The sequence below is a fragment of the Heterocephalus glaber genome, unplaced genomic scaffold (assembly GCF_053883595.1).
Source record: "Heterocephalus glaber isolate CG9 unplaced genomic scaffold, H.glaber_assembly_v1.0 deba00001509, whole genome shotgun sequence".
Lineage (NCBI taxonomy): Eukaryota > Metazoa > Chordata > Mammalia > Rodentia > Bathyergidae > Heterocephalus > Heterocephalus glaber.
In genome coordinates this window covers 44,363,318-44,382,039 of record NW_028258325.1, presented here as the reverse complement: position 1 = coordinate 44,382,039, position 18,722 = coordinate 44,363,318, and the positions used below count along the sequence as shown (strand labels likewise).

The 18,722-nt window shown below is 41.2% G+C and overlaps 1 pseudogene; it reads left to right on the top strand.

Annotated features, from left to right (window-relative positions):
* The first annotated feature begins 15,434 nt into the window (after nt 1-15,434).
* LOC101726769 (E3 ubiquitin-protein ligase RLIM pseudogene) lies at nt 15,435-18,042 on the top strand (annotated as a pseudogene).
* The last annotated feature ends 680 nt before the right edge of the window (nt 18,043-18,722 follow it).

The following is an 18,722-nucleotide window of genomic DNA, read 5'->3' as shown; positions in this document are numbered from 1 at the left end:
GGCAAAATAATTAAGGGCCTTTTGAGTTTATGTTTACTTTTTCAGAGTAAGCAAGAATTCCACAATCAATTCAATATACCTTGCAGACATACAATAAATGTCAATGAATTCAATATTTTTTAAACACACATAGGGCTTATTTTTCCACTGTTTAAATTTTCTTTCTGACCCGTCAATAATGGGATCTCCAACTTTTAAAAAGTACCTGGTGAATGCCTTCGTTTTAAGTATAAGCAAAGGTCAGAGAGTATAAATTACTTCATGGGAGCTGAGGAGACAGTATTAGTAGCAGGGCAGAGGCCAGAGGCCTGGAACCGGAACCCCTGGGTCAGAGCTTCCCTCCATATCTCTCTTTCCAATGGCAGTTGTTTCACCACTTGCTCTGCAGATGGGTCTTATCCCTGACTTCATCCTATCTTCTAAATTAGAAACCTTACCCAGCCTGAGACATTTTTTACATGACTTCTGCAGCTCAAAAATGTTTTCCACATCAGTATTTTTTTCAAAGAGAGTTTTTTCTCAAACATCTGCATTTGTGGTTTCTCTTAAAACGCGCACTGTCTGGCAACATGAGGCTTGCTCAGATGGAGTCCCATTCTGCAGCTCACAGCCCCCTCTCCCTGCACTGCACACCCAGCCAGCCAAGCTCTCTACCTGACTGGTGGATGGCAGGCTCTGAATGTGACCCTGAGCGGGAAGCGTAACCCATAGCTTCACACACCATATTGCTCTGGCCTACACACCAGCAGGAGACTTCCTGCTCCTCAAGAGCTGCCTGCAATGACCTCGAATCCTCACCTCAATGGCCTGAACAGCCCAAACACTTCCCCAGAAACTGTGTGAATGATCACAGGTTATATTCTCATGGTTTCCTTTGCCCCTAGCACCTATGATTTTGATCCATGACAATGTTAAAGGGGGCAGTTAGGAGTGTAGAGTAAGGACTGTAATAACACCCTAATAGCAACCATAACTTTAAAAGTTCATCTTCCATGGGGACATTTTTCCCAAACTTTCTTCTATGCAAAATCCTATCATTCTGTCCACCTATACTTAATGCCCGTCCCCATTCAAAATTCTTCCTCTCAGGAAAGCTGTCCTTCTCCCAAGTGTGCTATTGTGAACCATTGGGAGCTAGGAGAGCAGAGGTCTCTTCTCTGTTCACGCTGTCCATTTCCTTTCGGGAAAGTCAGGATCCTAGACAGCAAAGGTTTTCCAGTTCCCCACCTAGGGCTTCCACTGCCGTGCATTGGTCTTTGAGTAGGTGCCTTCAAGGCTGTTGTTCCTGCTATGAAGCAGTCAGGTTCCCTGGACCATCACCTGGTAGCTTGCACCTGTTGTTCACTGCACAAGATCACCAGCTGAGAGGGCCAATGAGTGCTGTAAGCTGAGTCCTCCTCTGCTTACCAAGCCACAAGGCCTATGTCTGGCCATGTCGGTCTCCTACTTGTCTGTGCTGACCCTATTTGCGGCCTTGCCCACAAACAGTCACTTTTCCTTTCTCACACAGTGCCATATGTGCTGGGGTTGGGGTAGAGGCTGATTGAAAAACATTTTGTGTAGGAAATGTGAATTTTTCGTTGTTACCGATATGACCCCAGTTTGTTTTCAACCCCAGAAATTCCCCACCACGTTGTCAAGGTTTGCTGCAGGGCCCCTCCCCAAAGGAGTAGGAGCTACCCACAGCAAGGAAATCCCCCAAGAATGAAATGAAGTGGACCCTGACCCTCACCGGAGCATCTCTGAGCCCCTGGCCTGGCTGCGCCCCCAAGACCCAGGACGCAGCTCCACCCCTCCGCTGTCCTGCCTTCCTTTCCTCCAGCCGCCGCTCAGCTGTCAGCCGCGCAGCCCGGCGGCGCCCCAGGTCCCAGCGCTCAGCCTGTCACCTCCCATTACCCGAACCCTGGTTGGGAAGAGCATCTGGCGCGAGTGTCTGCAGGCCCAGGGGGTGAATTTAGGTTGGGTTTCAAGGCTGAGCTAAGCAATCTTTCAGCTGAGCTCCGGGAGCGCTGCGCTGAGTGGGGACGAGGTTGCAGGGAAGCAGAGCCCCGGGCAAGGTGGCCCAGAGCCCCAGTGCGCCCCGCGAGCTAGGGCCGGCCGACTCTTCAGAGGACGCACGCAGTCACACCAGAGAGCCTCCTGAGCCTCGCCCTTCTCTGCAGGGGTCGAGAGGGCCAGGGCGCCGAGGGCATGGACTTGGGTTGGAAAGCTGGCTTCCTCAACCCCACCTCCGCGGGGCTGGGTTCCTCCTGTAAAATAAGAATGACAACAGTAGGTGTTTGAGGGGCTTTAGGGGAACTGGAGGGCAAGCATTCAGAATACTTAGGCTAGCGCGCACTGCAGGCTGTCAGGTGAGGTGGTGAAGGTGAGGTAATTTTGACATAGAAGCAGCCACCCGTATTTATTTATCTGAAGCCGCAGCCGGCGGAAGTGTGGCCCTTGGGGTCCTGAGGTGGAGGTGGGATCATTCTGTGGGAGCTCAGTGGAAACAGAACCGAGGGCTTTGCTCCAAACCTGAGCAGAATCAGCATGTAGCAAGACCCAAGTGTTTTGTGTTCCCACTGTAGTTTGAGAAGCACTGGCCTAGAACACTGCGAGAGCTTCAACCTGTTATATATAACCATTAGTTGGTGTCTCAGGAGTCACTTGGTGCGCGTATTTGTGAGGTGCATCCATGCACCCCAACTCTCCCTTCACTGGCTGTAACATTGTCTCCAGGGCTAATCAGCAGCACAGCATGGGCAGAGGCTTTGCCCCTTCCCCTCCCTTCTCCCACTCAGGAGAGAGTGTGAGGTCTGCAGAAAAGAGCATATGGGAAGGATGCAAGGAGGGAGGGCAGAGGAAGCTGAAAGTCTGGATGATCCACAGCTCAGGTTACCCCTGCCCTGCAGCCTCTAAGTCCTGTCCTCCCAGCTCCAGGTTAATGGGAACCAATGGGCTGAGGCCCAGTGTCTGAGGCTCAGGTTCAACTTAGTTGGCTTCTGCTTTGCAGATCCAGCCTTAGAGATCTCAGATGCTGAACCACTTTCTCAGGTCCTCAGGGCTCTGTGTGCCTGGGCTTAGACTGACACTTTCATTCCCCATTTACTCATTGAACATCTGTCTGTTAAGTGCTGGGTTGTGCCCAGGATGCTCTGCCCCAGGTTATGCTCTTGCTGTACCTTTAGTTCAGCTGTCACCTTACAAGTAAGCTAGGGATGGGATGGCAGAGGGATTGTTGGTGAATGGCCCGCTCCCCCTGACACCCAAGTTGGGCCTCTTGTTACCCCAGCTGCTGAAGTGCTGGCAGTCAAGAGTTCTGTTTGGTCCCTCTCTGGGGTGCTCTTGGTCAGTGTCACACCCCCACCCTGGGGCAGTCCCAACTCGTACCTGCTGCATGGAGAGGGGGCCCCTACTGGAGCAATTCTAAAGGGCCAGGGTTGCCAGGTTGCTACTGAACTCACTCCGTAGCTAACACTTGCCAGCAGTTCTGACTCAGGCTCTGTGTTCAGGGAACAGACAGTCGAAAGATGAAATCACAACACATTTAGTTTAAAGATACTGTCTTTATTTTCAAATCTATAATTGGGCAACACCTCATTCCATAAAATAGTGTGTTCCAAGGAAGTGGCCAGACAAAGTTGGTTTTATAGATAGAAAAGGGTTAAACAGAAGAAACAAAGAACAAGACAGGGAAATGGAGCCATAGAAGTATACCTGAGTGGCTAACATTGAGTTATTGCAGGTTACTTTTTTCTACAGATTAGATGATGGGACTTCATTGTCATGCTGATTGAAATTAGGGGAAACCTAGTTATCTCTCTTTCCTGATTTTTCAGAAGTTAGATAATAACTTGGTTGGTTTGGTGATATACAACTTTAGTGTGAGTGACTCCATTTTGATTTTTAGGTCTGGTGCTTTAAAACCTGTGGAAGAACCTAGTCCAAAACAGTGGCCTCCAGTAATTTTTATTTAACAAGCCGATGATTTTTTTCTAAGTATTGCCTATGTCTAAGAGCTTCTGGGTATGGCAACAAATTACAGATAACACATTTTCTCAAATTAATATACAGTCAGCCCTTTGTTTTTTCTGCAGGTGGTAAAGTCCCTTACATAAAGTAATCTCATGTTTGCCTGCAACCTACGTACATCCTCCCATATACAAAGTTAATCTCATCTAGATCGTCTATATTACTAATACAGATAAGTGCTATAGTTGTTACACTGTGTTTTTAGGGAGTAAATGACAAGAAACAAAATCTGTACATATCCAGTAGAGACACAACTGTAGGTAAATCTACAAAGTACTCATTAACAACATTTTTTTTCTGAATATTTTCAATCCATGGTTGGTTATATCCACAGATGTGGATATATGGAGGAATATGCAGGGCTGATTGTACTGTATTTCTTTTTTACTTAATGAAAATTTTTATTATTTTCACCTCAATGCTCATAAACACAATAAAATCAGGTTGCATTTACTTTAATGGTAATTTCCATCACAAAATTATTTAAAACTCAAATAAAATACCATGATTGCTCATGGTAGATTATAGCTGAGCCTGTATTGTATTTCTGTTTTTGGAAAAAAGTTTCCTCAAAACCTTTTTAAGAACTGCTAATTGGGGGGAAGTTCCCAGATGTCTTTACCTACTTTAGAAAAAAAAGGATAAAATATAAATTCATTCCATGACATCTACGTGATCTCATTTAAAAAAGAAATAAATAATTCAGTAGAATACACAGTGAACTTTGAAAGACCCCTTTAATTTGAGTTTTTTCTTGAATCTACTTCTTCCTCAGAGATAACTACCATTTGGGTACATTCTTCCAGATATCCTTTCACTATGCATTTGTACCTATGTAGATGTACAGGAAAAAACCAAATTTTTAAGTATGTTAGGTCAAATTGTTATAAGGCACTTATTAAAGTCTTAAAGCCTGAGGATCTGTTTTTAAAAAACAAATCACTAAAATGGAACTACTTAATGCTTTTTAAGGCTGTAGTAAATTCCAGAGCATGGAGATACCAGGTAGCCACACTCTGGGCTCAAGACTTCGAATGTCCACCAATATAGTATCCAGCTTTTCTTCCTGTAATCATGCAGGAGGATTATACTTTCTGTTTCATTGCAGTTATGTGGAGACACACAGCCAACTCTGGTCAGTGAGTTGAGAGTAAAAACCACTTGTATCAATTTGGGTGCAAGTATTCATCTGTCCCTGGCAAAAATGAGGAAGGCCCCTTGGGTGATGGAAAACTCTTAAGATCCAGACAGCCTGGATCCCTGAACCTTGACCTCAATGAAAATCACCCTCTGGGGCTGGGGATTTAGCTCAGTGGCACAGCGCCTGCCTTGTAAGCTCAAGGTCCTAAGTTTGATCCCCAATACAAAAAAAAAAATCACTCTCCAATTTCTGGATAAAGAGTAGGAGAGTGAGAACTTATGCTTAGCCAAGTTGAGGCACTGATCTTCTTCTTTTTAAGTTCAGCACAACCAGTACATTCTAACAAACCACTCTACTACTGGGTATTTAAGTTGTTCCTAATTTTCACTATTAAAGTGCTGAGCTGAGCATGGTAGTGCACACCTGTAATTCCAGCACTGTAGGAGGCTGAAGCAGGAGGATTGCAAGTTCAAGCCCAACTTGGGCAACTCAGTGACTTGGTAAAAAGTTCACAAAGGGCTGTGGGTATTGAAGGTCCTGAGTTCAACCCCTTGTAGAAAAAAAAGTGCTGCAATGAATATACTTAATGTACATCTTTGACCCAGATTCCTGCTCCCAGGTCAGTTTGTAGGATGCCTCTAGTTCAGCTGTTACTCACAACATAAAGCTGGGGATGTGACAGCAGAGACACTCTTGCTGACCAGCCCAGATTCCCCTTCAAAGCTGGGGCTCTCACTGGTACTTAGCAAAACCTGTAATTAATAAAAACTGTAAATTTTATTTAACATCTTGTTAACCAGAAGTTAAATAAAAATGACAAGAGTGGATATTTCAATAGGATAGATACCCAGAAGAGGAACGACATGGTATTCACATTTCATTTTGAGAGAAATGTTGACTTGTCCTCTATAGTCTTTATCCATCTTCCTGCCTTTTGGGTATTGTCTTTTTCTCCCTAATTTGATGTAGAAAAAAATGAATTTTGTTATTTTAATTTTTAATTCTCTCATTATAAGTTATGTAGTTTTTCATATTTCTCATTGGCCATTTATAGTCCCTATTTTCCAATTTGCTTGCTAAATTAAAACAAATGTTAAAAGATCTTTGAATGTCTTGAGGAAAAGAGTGGATTCTGTGTAATCAAAGCTATGTTACTCTCTTGACTTTCTAAAGATGCCTACTGTGGTCGGAATCTGTATTGTCCCCAAAGGCCTGTGTGTTAAAGACCCTACCCCTACAAGGCGCTCTGGGGAAGTGGTGGAAACTTCAGGAGCTTGAGTTGGAGGTCCTCAGGTCATGGGAATATGCCCTTAGCGGGGACTGTGGAACTGCAGTCATTCCTCTCTTTTCCATGTCCTGACTATGAGGTGAGCAATCTTATTGTGCCACATATACACTCTCATTTTGGTATGCTCCTTCCCACCCCTACAAGCCTAAATCTCCAAAACCATGAGCCAAAATAAACCTTTTCTCTCATAAGTCTATTATTGCAGGTGTTTGCTATAGTAATGGAAAACTGACTAACACAGTTGTCCCCGTGTTCACTTATTCTTTCACAAATATTCATTCTTTCTTTACAAATATTTGTTGAGTGGCTGCTCTGTGCTAAACATTGGAGATACTGCTGAGCAAAACAGATGGAATCCTTGTCCTCATGAAACTTCAGGTCTATCAGGAAAAGTGACTCTAAACAAGTCCATTTCTTTGTCTCTGACCTCATTAACAGGCACTAGAGCTGCACAGGGATGCTGTGATGCACTTGAAGTGAGAGCAGTATAACAGTGATATAAAAGCAACACATCACTTTTTCCTTTGAGGTTTAGCAAGAGCAGCAAACATTTTCTCAGCTCCAGATAGGCTCTTGGCTTCAGGGACTAACAGATTGTAGGAAGTCCCACCCACCCACCCCCTTCTTTTTATTTTCTTGGAAGTGAAGATTAAACCTCACACTGAGCTACATTCCCACCGCTTTTTAAAATTTTTTTAAAATTTTGAGACAAAGTCTCAATAAGTTGCTAAATTGGCCCCATTTTATAGATGAAGAAACTGAAGACTACAGAAGCAAAATGACTCACCCAAGTACTCCTGGCTCCTGATCTAATTATCTATCCATTTTCTCAGGTTGCCTTGAGTTGTACCAAATGTTCATAAATCCTTCAGGTGCTGAGTACCTGTCCTGAGAAGTGGAGTCCCTAACCTCAGCAGGTATACAGCCTAGCTACTACAAATTACTTTTTAAAATACTATCTGTATCTTTTGATTAAAAGCTCATTTTCTAAGAGACTAAAAAAAAAGTTTACTTGCGCTAGATTTCTACAGAACTTATCTAAGGCTTGAATTTTTCAATCAGGTGATTGTTTTTAAAAGGAAGTTGTAGCTCTCCTGATAGAAAGCTGTTGCTAAATTTTATAGAGCATAGTATGCTTTCCAGTATTGGAATATTCTTTCTAGTACTACAATTCCTGGCATTTCATTTCTTGGGAACAAAATAATTCAGTGATATTCAGGAGACTCCCTGCTGCACCAATGCTCAGTCTTTCCTTGCAGAAGTGTTTAAATAACCCTGGGAATATTACAGGAAAAGTCAGGCAAAGAATATTAGGCCTGTCAGCTACATTCATTAAGCTGCAGTTTTCTCAAAAGTGAAATGGAGATAATAATATGACCTCATAATGTTGTTGAGAATACTTAACAATAGTTATGCATGTCTCAGAAAGTCTCAATAAATGTTAGCTGTTATCACTAAGATTGATCAGTGCTACTACGATTTGATTATTATTTATCCCCTTCAAAACTAATGTTGAAATTTATTTTCTATTATGATATTAAGAGTTTAGACCAGGTGGATCATTTAGGAGGTGATTAGGGCCCTGCCCTCATGAATGAATTTTGTAGGATAATGGTTAATGGGCCTGCTATAAAGCTAGTTTGGCCAGGTCTGTCAAGCACTCCTATCTCTCACCATGTGACACCCCAAGCACCTCAGGACTCTGGCAACAAGAAGGCTATCATCAGATGCTGCCCCTTGTCCTTGGACCAGAACAGTGAGCCAAAATAAACCTCTTTATATACTTTACCCACCCTGTGGTATTGTGTTATCAGCAACAGAATATGGACTAAGACAAATGATACCCCTTATTCCTTATTTACCAACAGCCTGGATACCTGAGCAGCCGTGTTTGAGAAGGTAGAACCATGACCATACCATCGCCTGTGTTTTGAATGTTCCAAAAGCCAGTGAATCCTAAAGACTAAGTGAGGCATCAATCCTCATGTATGAATCATGGAACATCATTCATTACATTTCATGCATAAGGTAGAGCACATGCCTGTCTTTCAGATGTTATCATTAACCAAGACCTCAACCATTCCATGCTTGGAGACTCCTAGCACTCCCAGTTCTTTCTGTCCACCATTGATCTTGTGTATTTTAAACCTAGCCTTTGTACCAGGCTAGTTCACACATCCTGCCCTGTGAAGTAGCATAGATTTGCAAAGTTAACCTTTTTAAGTCCATAACCTTCCCTCTCCTTTCTGCTGAGGCTGTTAGGAAAGAGGCCTAAGGGACAGAGACAGGAGGCCTGTGTGTTAGGATTCTCTCTCGCACGGCCCCACAATGACTTTCATTTCTTAGGGCCTCCATTCTGTGCTCTAGAATGGGGCTGGTGAGTTAGCGAGGATCCCTGTGTGTGGCCGGCCTCAGGAGGTGGTTGGAGAGGAATGAGATTATGTCTAGAAGGCCTTTTGAGTCCCTCAGAGAAGAGGACACTCTAAATATGGGGCATGATCATATGTCACTCAAAGAGGAGAGCCAGTGCATCCAGGCACTCTCCACATGTCACTGTAATTGCAGAGAGACTTTAATAATGGATGCAGCACACTTGCTGGTCAGGAGCTGCAGGCCTCAGGTGCGGGATTCTGGCTGAGGACATGTGTGAGTTTTAATGACAGCCTAGGGCAGAGAGCCGAGCAAAACTCAGAATCCTTCCCTCAGTGGGAAGGATGCCAGCCTCCCAACACTCCTAACACACACAGACACTCACACACACACACACACACACACACACACACACACACACACACCTGGCAGCCAGCAGGCCCTCTGTGAATGCCCACTCATGTAGCTAGATGCAGGTGAATATCCACGAAATTCTCTTCATTGTCAAACTCAGATTCTCTCAGAAGCTTTGCCTGTGTTAAAATATTTACTGATACCTGGAGCCATTATGGATTAAAAGGTGAGCCCTAATGTATTGGGCAGTGTGAAGGGTGCCTGTGAAGAGACTCCTCTTAGGATTTTTTCCTGTCATCCTGGGAAGGTTTATGAGGCCAGAGAAATGCTGGGTGGGTTCAGTGGAGTGTGAAGAGAGCGGAGGTCCGAGGTAGGCATCATTAGAATAATCTGTGTCACATTAGGAAGAAAGGACAAGACAGAGACCAGGTAAACTGAGACCCTTACTGAAAGAGTTGCGTGGAAAAGGGGCCTAAGACAAGTCCTCGGAGAAGGGCTGAACCTTGGGTCACAGAATCCATCCAGGAAGATTCACACATTACCTGTTCTATCTTTAGCTTTTCTCTCCTGATAACGGGCTATGTGACCTCCACCCATACACAGCTCCACTCTGGGACTACCATAACAAAGTCCTTATGTCTTTGGACTTAAGTAGGATGTGTTTAAGTCTAGACTCTGCTTCTTGGGTAGAGGTCTACATTCTCTAAGCCTCAATATCTTCATCTGTCAAATGGGAATAATGTTTACCCACAGACTAGCTGGGAGGACAGTGGCTGTCACAAGTAAATTGTCCAGAATTCCAGTAGTGGAAGGAGAATAACAGCAGAATCTTTTGATATGTAGTCTTACTTATAAGATCCTAGTATTGTTTGAGAGCCGGAGTCCCTGCTGTGATAACCTATGCCCTAGAAAGGCAGCAGTTTAGATCTCAGTTCCCTGTTCCCCCTGATGTTTACAAGGTGTATCGTTTGCTGCCCGTGGCATCTTTGTAGAGACTCTGTTCTATTTTGCTGCCTTTATTCATCCACTCAGTAAATATAGACTGTAGCTGAAGTTCCAGTGGAAGGAGACAGACAATAAATAAAATAAACATGTGAAATACACGGTGTGTTACAAGATACTAAGTTCCCCATGGGGTGAGGGAAGGGAAGAAAGAAGGGAAGTGTCAGACAGGGGTTGTAATTTTTGAGAAAATGGCCTAGAAAGACCACACTGCGAGAATCATTTGGATATAGACTGTAGCCCAGGAGTAACTTCTCTATTACTAACCGCTCCAACTGCTTACTGTCTGGTGTGACACATCTGCTTATACCTTTTGCTCTGCCTGAGAGCCTGGCCTTAGACCTAAAGCACACTGAGCCAGCAGAAGGCAATAAAAGGAGGCCAGGAACTATACCAGGAAGGACCACAGTCTTTGATAGCCCTTTGTCACAAGAAGGAAGGATCAGAAGATATACTCAGCTTCATAGACCCCAGAGGACCTGAACATCAAAAATGGAGTGATGGCAGAGAACTTTCAGAAGCCAATCTCTTTGCTTTGCATCCTTGCTGCTCAGGGTGTGGTCTAATCAGCATTATCAGAATCACAGCTTGTTAGAAATGGCAAATTTCAGCCCCCAACCCAGACCTACTGAAATAGACTCTGCATTTCAACAAGACACTGCATTTTAATGTGACTCATATGCACATTAAGGTTCATTTTTTTTCAAATAAATGCAGTACGCCTGTCTGCCTCATCTGTATACAGTTTATATCTGAGCATCTTTCACTACACTTATGGAGAGTTGACTAGTTGATGATGTAATGATGTTTTAAGGTGGGGGGAGAAACCCCTAGAGAAGGATATCACTGCTCACAGACAACAAAGGCAAGAAAGTTACCTCTATAGTTGTTCTGTAGTTCTCAACACTGGGATCCCTTCTCATGGAAAAGATGGCTGTCTTGACTTTTGCTGCTGTCTCCACATTCCAGCTAGAGAGATGGTAGAAGTAGGTAGGAAGAGAGCGTGTTCCAACTCTTGTAAGATCATGACTTCCATTCATGTTCCCTTAGTGATGACCTAGTCACAGGGCCACACATAGCTGCAAGGGAGTCTGGGATATGGCATCTTTAGCTGAGTGGCTTGATTCTCAACTTCAATTACATCTATACCATGCAAGAAATGGAGAGTGGATTGTATGGTGATAACAGGTATCTCTGCCACTCTAAGGAAAAGAATCATTTGGACAAGCCATAGGCAATGATACAGGCTGGGATAAGGACTGAAATATAGGTACTCAGCTACTTGGACCAAAGTCTTGTCCACTGTGAACTTCAACCAGAAGACATCTCCTAGCCCAGTTCGAATGTCAAGGGAGCTTTCATGTAAACCACACCAAGTAATGCTCACTGGTAAGTTTATGCTAGGTATCTCCTTGCATGCTCATGCCATTACAATTATTAAATTTTTTTTGGTACTGGGGATCGAACTCAGGACCTTGTACTTGTGAGGCAGACATAGTGCCACTGAGCTAAATCCCTGGCCCCTAAATATTTTTAATATCACTTTATCTTTATCTCTAGAGCTTTCATAAAGCAGGAATGGGATTTTCTCTTACTTTATCTGACTACCTTGAGAGATTGAGAGATTTAGTAGGTGGAAATTATAGCCCTAGTATGTTTCAGGGTATTTTTCTCCTCTCCATTTAGTTTTACTTTAACTTTTAAACTAATTTATGTGTCAAGGACATAAATTGTCACAGTCTATTTCTTTAACTGGAATTGCTGGGTCAAATGGCAATTTTATGTTTAACTTTGTAAGGAATCATCAAACTAATTTCCACAGCTGCTGTACTATTTTACATTCTCACTAGCTATCCACAAGTGTTCCAGTGTCACATGCTTATCAACACTTGTTATTTTCTGGGGGATTTTGTTGTAATTTAAAAATATTATAGCCATCCAAGTAGATGTGAAATGATAAAGGGTTGAGGTTAATTTTTTATATACAGATACCAGGTGTTCTAGTACCATTTGCTGAAAATACTATCTTTTCCTCTGCTCTTGAATTGAGTTTATGTTCTATAAAATGTTAATGTTAAATAATCTTTCAAAACTAAGTGCACCAATATGTGTGGTTCTATTTCTAGATTCTCTGTTTTATTCAAATGATCTATATGTCTTTCCTTACATCAACACTGCCTTGATTACTGTAGCTTTAGAGGAAGTCTTAAAATTAGGTACTAAATGTCTTCCAATACTGTTTTCTTTTTCTTTTCACTTTTCTAGGTCCTTTGTATGCCTACATAACTTTTAAATTTCAATATCCAATTCTTCATTTATAGCAAGTATGCATAGACCTGAAGTTTTATATATACCTTGTGTTTTCTAATCCTGCTAAATTCAAATACAAGTTCTAGGGGCTCCTAGAGAATTCTTAGTATTTTCTCTGTAGATGATCATTTCATCTACATATAAAGATTTTACTTCTACCTTGCGAATCCTATCCTAATTGTGTCATTTTATTGCCAGACTATTTTGGTTTGGGCCTAGGTTTCAAAGTTTAATGGACAGATGAAAAGTAGGCATGTCTGCCCTTGTTCGCCACCTTAGGGAGAAAGCATTGTATCTTCTCCATTCATATAAGGGATTTTTCCTGGAAGTATGGAGTACATGTCTTTTATCTGTTGAGAAGGTTCTGTTCTACTTCTAGTGTTCTGGTAGCTTTTACCATGAACAGCTGTAGAATTTAGTCCAATACTTTTTCTCCAACTACTGACAGGATCATATGGCTTTTTATTTCTCTTTTAAATGTTTGATATAATTTATCAGTTAAAATGTATCAGGCTGGGGATTTAGCTCAGTGGTTTCTCCACCTGCTGCGCAAGCACAAGGACCTGAGTTCAATCCCCGGTACCAAAAAAAAAAAAAAAAATATATATATATATATATATATATATATATATATTATATAAAAGAGCCTGTTGTTGTCATATGTCATATAGGTAGGTTTTCAAGCTAGGAATATACTTTCTTTATTAGGTGCTATTCAAATTTTATATTTTCTCCAGAGTCAGTTTCATTAATTTGTCTTCCAAGGTACTTCTTAGAAGTTCTAAAATTTATTTCAAAACAGATTTTTGTAATATGCTTTCTATATCCTTTTAAATTCTGTAAAATCTGTGGTAATGTCTTCTAGATCTTGATATTATAATTTTGAAAATGTATAATTGATACTGTGGAATAGGAAGAAATGGTCTAAAGGAGTAGTGGAAGTGGGAGGAGCAGGGGAAAGGAAAGAAGGGAAAAGAAAAAATATGAGAAAAGGAAAAAAATGGAAACAAAGTCTTTTCAAATAGGGAAGGGTGGAGGGGCTGAAGGGAGGGCAGAGGAAGGGGAAAAAAGTAAGAACCAAGATACTCATGTAAAGGTACAAGATCTTAATGATGAATGTAACTGTATTTTATACCTAAAATGTACCAATAAACTTAATGGAAAAAAAGAAAAAGAAATGATATCTCACTGTGGTGAGCCTGAAGATGTTTTTTGTTGTTATTATTTTTGTTTTTTGTTTTTGTGATGTTGGGGGCTCAACCCAGGGACTCCCATGTTCAACTGCTCAATTTCACAAATGTATATAACCACACTTGGTACATAAAAGATATAGTCCCTTCTCTGAGGTCCCCTAGTATATATCAGGGAAGAATTGTGCATAGTTTTAATGATTATAGGTATAAAGGCTAAGATAAAAACCCAAAACCATGTAATTACTCATGTGTATTAGTTTGGCTGCTGTAAAAAAGAAAAAAATAACAGATACCAGGTATTAGGGTTGGAGTCATCTGTAAGAACATCTCCTTGAACTGTAGCTTATAAGATTTAGTATCTAGATAGGCAGAGAATGGCCCCAAAGACTATCTTTTTCCCCCCATTCTTTTGGAAACACTGGATCCAAATAGATGTCCCCTTATTTGAAGATGAAATCTTAGGGGAAATACCCCCATAGGGCCTATGAAAAAAATCACTGAAAGAAAAATATTAATATTATTGTAAAGACTCAAAGGAATAGCAAACTCTTTGATTTACTATGTGAAACAGAGGAACATTTAAAAAACTCATTGAGCAATCTCAATAAAATGCAAAGGATTTCTGTGAAACAAGAACAGCAAAGCATATAGAAAAAAAGGCTAAGATGAAAAGTGACACATTGAAATATCAAGCAAGTGTAACACATGGAAAATAATAAAGCAACTTTATTTTTCCATGTCATTTTCCTTTATTTCTTTTTAATGTGAGAATTTTTATGCACATATAAAAAGTAGAATACTGTAGTTTAATAACTCCCATATTCTGATCACCCAGCTTCAATAATTTTCAACTCACTCTGGTTTCATTAAAACCTTCACCTATTCTCTACCATCCAAGACACGTACTTTAGCTCCTTTCTCTCCCACATCTCTCCTATCTAGAAAATATATCAGGAATATATAAATATATAATTTCTGCCCAAATTCTCTACTTTCACCCTAGTCCAAGTCACCTCCTTAAGATGCATGGATAATTTTTGTTTCCATTCTTGTTTTTAATCTTTTATCATAAAACATAACACAGGTACAACAGACCACACCACACCATAAAGATTAGGAATTCTTATAAAGGAAACATTCTGTCATGACCACTTGATAAGAAATGAGATTTTGTCAGTCACCCCAATGCGCCCCAGCTGTGCCTGGGGTGATCATAAACCCCGTCTGCCTCTGAATTCGGTTGCTAGGGCTACTGTAACTGGATGACTAAAGCAGCAGAAATTTACTTTTCACAGTTTTGGAGGATGGAAGTCTGAGATAAGGTGTCAGCTGCTTTGGTTTCCTCCATAGCTTTTCTTTTTGCCTTGCAGATGGCCAATTTCTTGCTGTTTTCTTCACATGACCATCCCTCAGTGTCTGTGTCCTAATCTCCTTCTTATATGGTTACAAATTATATGAGATGAGGACCCACCTTAATGAATTTATTTCACCTTAAAGATATTTTAAAGACCGTATCTACAAATACAGTCACATTCTGAGGTAAGAAGACTTCTTCAAATGAATTCAGAATTATCCAGTTCAGACCATATCACCTCCAAATATAATCACTATACTGATTTTAATAGTAATAATTGTTCCATTTCTCTGTGATTTTATCAACCAAATCACCAGAGTTTAGTCTTCCTAATTTTTTAAAGCTTGAAATGTCACTACGTCTCTTCAAGGCATCTCTCTATTATTTTCCTTAGAATTTATCTATTGAAGCTTTTCGAGAATCGACTGGGATTGGCTAACAGGCTGGGAATGGGGCTGCAGCTCCGGGACTCAGCATCATCACTTCCTGTTGTCAGCCATAGTTTCCTGTCTCTGCTTGGTAACAATGAGGAAGATAATGGCTGCCTGAGCAACGTCTGGGAGCTGACCCTGGAGTAGAGGCTGGTCTCAGACAGCCACTCATCGGAGGGATCTTGAAAGCGGTGGCAGCCGAGGCGCGGGAAAAGCCTCAGCAGAAACGGCTGAATTAACCGAGTGAGATCCTGACCTTAAAACTGAAGCAGAGTGAAAAAAACTAAAATCCAGTTTATTGTATTTCTGTACTATGACGTAACAGATAATTTTCCACTTGTTCCTCAAGATGGAAAACTCAGATTCTAATGATAAAGGAAGTGGTGATCAATCTGCAGCACAGCGCAGAAGTCAGATGGACCGACTGGATCGAGAAGAAGCTTTCTATCAATTTGTAAATAACTTGTGTGAAGAAGATTATAGGCTTATGAGAAATAACAATTTTCTAGGCACCCCAGGGGAAAGTACAGAGGAAGAGTTGCTGAGAAGACTACAACAAATTAAAGAGGGTCCACCACTACAAAACTCAGATGAAAATAGAGGTGGAGACTCTTCAGATGATGTGTCTAATGGTGACTGTATAATAAACTGGTTTAATTCTGTCAGACAAACTGGAAATATGACAAAAAGTGGGCAAAGAAGAAACCAATCTTGGAGAGCTGTGAGCCGGACTAATCCAAACAGTGGTGATTTCAGATTCAGTTTAGAGATAAATGTTAACCATAATAATGGGAGCCAAAACCCAGAGAATGAAAATGAGCCATCTTCAAGACGTTCTAGTGGAGAAATTACAGAAAATAATAGCCAAAGGCCAGTGGAAAATCCACAATCTGAAGCAACATCTGCAAGACCATCTAGGTCAGAATGAAATTCAACTGAAACATTAACAACAGAAATTCCACCTACTAGAGGTCAGAGGAGGGCAAGAAGTAGGAGCCCAGACCATCAGAGAACCAGAGCCAGAGCTGAAAGAAGTAGGTCACCTCTGCATCCAATGAGTGAAATTCCACGAAGATCTCATCATAGTATTTCATCTCAAACTTTTGAGGACCCTTTAGTATATGAGACTGAGGGAAGTTCTAGAACCTGGCACCATGTGACATTGAGACAACAAGTAACTGGGCCTGAGCTGTTAAGTAGAGGTCTTTTGGTAGCTTCTGGAACAAGAAATACCTCTCAAGGAGCAGGTTCTTCAGACACAGCCATCGGTGAATCTACAGGATCAGAACAGAGACCTCTAACCATAGTCCTCGATCTTCAAGTCAGAAGAGTTTGTCCTGGAGAATATAGACAGAGAGATAGCATAGCTAGCAGAAATTGGCTAAGGTGTCAGACGCCAAATAACACTGTTACTTATGAAAGTGAATGAGGAGGTTTTAGGAGTACATTTTCACATTCTGAGCGGGCAGGTGTGGGAACCTATGTCAGTACCATCAGGGTTCTCATTCATAGAATTTTAAATACTGGTTTGAGTGAGACTACATATGTTTCAATTCAGACCATGTTATGGCAGATAATGACAGGTTTTGGTGAGTTAAGCTACTTTATGTACAGTAATAGCGATTCAGAACCTAGTGGCTTGGTCCCAAGTGGAAATATGGAAAGGGTAGAGTCATGAAATGGAAGAGGGAGTTCTGGTGGTGGTAGCAGTTCTGGTTCCAGTTCAAGTTCCAGTTTGAGTTCCAGTTCAAGTTCCAGTCCTAGTTCCAGCTTCAGTGGTGAAAGTTCAGAAACTATCTCAGAGTTGTTTGAAGGCAGTAATGAAGGAAGCTCACTGGGTGCCAGGCGAGAGGGTCGACATAGGGCCCCAGTCACATTTGATGAAAGTGGCTCTTTATCCTTCCATACTCTGGCTCAGTTTTTTCTCTTAAATGAGGATGATGATGACCAACCCGGAGGACTCACCAAAAACCAGATTGACAACTTGGCAAATTTTGGTGAAAATGATGCATTAAAAACCTGTAGTGTTTGCACTACAGAATATACAGAAGGGAACAAACTTTGTGAAGTACCTTATTCTCATGAGTACCACGCCCACTGCATCAATCCCTGGTTATCTGAGAATTCTACCTGTCCTATTTGTCGACAAGCAGTCTTAGCGTCTGGTAACAGAAAGTGTTGTGTAATTAACATCTGAACTCTCAGCTATGTAGCTGGTGTAGTGATGGGCAAACAGGAATCACTTGCTTTATGTCCACTTTTTCAGGGTGCTTAGCTTAAATGTAAAGTAACAACTGAATTGAGTCATTTCTTTCTGAAAGAATCATGTCCTTTCTCCAGTTTCTGTTTCAGAATAAAAAGAAACATTTAAAAAAAAGAATTTATCTCCTGAAGAACCTGGGCTGGCTGACAAGCTGCCCAGAGGTTCCCAGAGTCTGGGTGTGGTTGATTGTGTGCTCATGGTGCAGCTTGACCTGTTCTTCTCTCCTCTGCATTTCTTAAAACTCGGCAGCTACATCCAGAGACTTGACTCACTTGAATTTTATCTCTTTAGCAAGACTACAAGGAACACTATGTTCTTTTATCAAGAGGAGCAAAATGTCTCATGTTTGTCCCATTTTGATGCTACAGTTGTTGATGCTAAGTGTCTAAATCCACAAACTCCTTTTGAGTTATCAAATGATGATATTCTAGTTCTGATTTTGTTTTCATTTATTAGCTTGAAAAAATGTATGAAGAGACTCTTTTATGCTTTTTGGTTGCTGTTATGGTTTAGATGTAGAATGTCCTCCAAAAGTATCATGATAATAAGTGGAGCTTTTGGCAAGTGAATGGACCATGGGGGTGCTGTGCTTATCAGTGGCACTCTCTACTGGATGCCATAGATTGAGCAGCTTTCATCTACCATGTCCTTTCACCGTGCATCTCTGCCTTGGTGCCAACCAACCATGGACTGAATCTTCTGAAAACTGTAAGCCAAAACTAAACTTTTTTAAAGATACAGGTGTTGGGTATTTTGTACCAGCAAAAGGAAAGTGATTAATACAGTTGCCAAAGTAAGTTTATATACCAAGATAGATAAATGCTTAATTTTTTCCTTTTATTTACTGAGTTTTTCTAAGCAATAAATTTGTTCCCTATCATCTTCAAACCTATCATCTTCATCATCAATTAGTTTTCTTTTTTAAAGTTAAATATTGCTATAAACACAGGCATTTAAACATATTAGTAAGTTTTCAATCCAATGTAATTACTATTCTTATTAAAC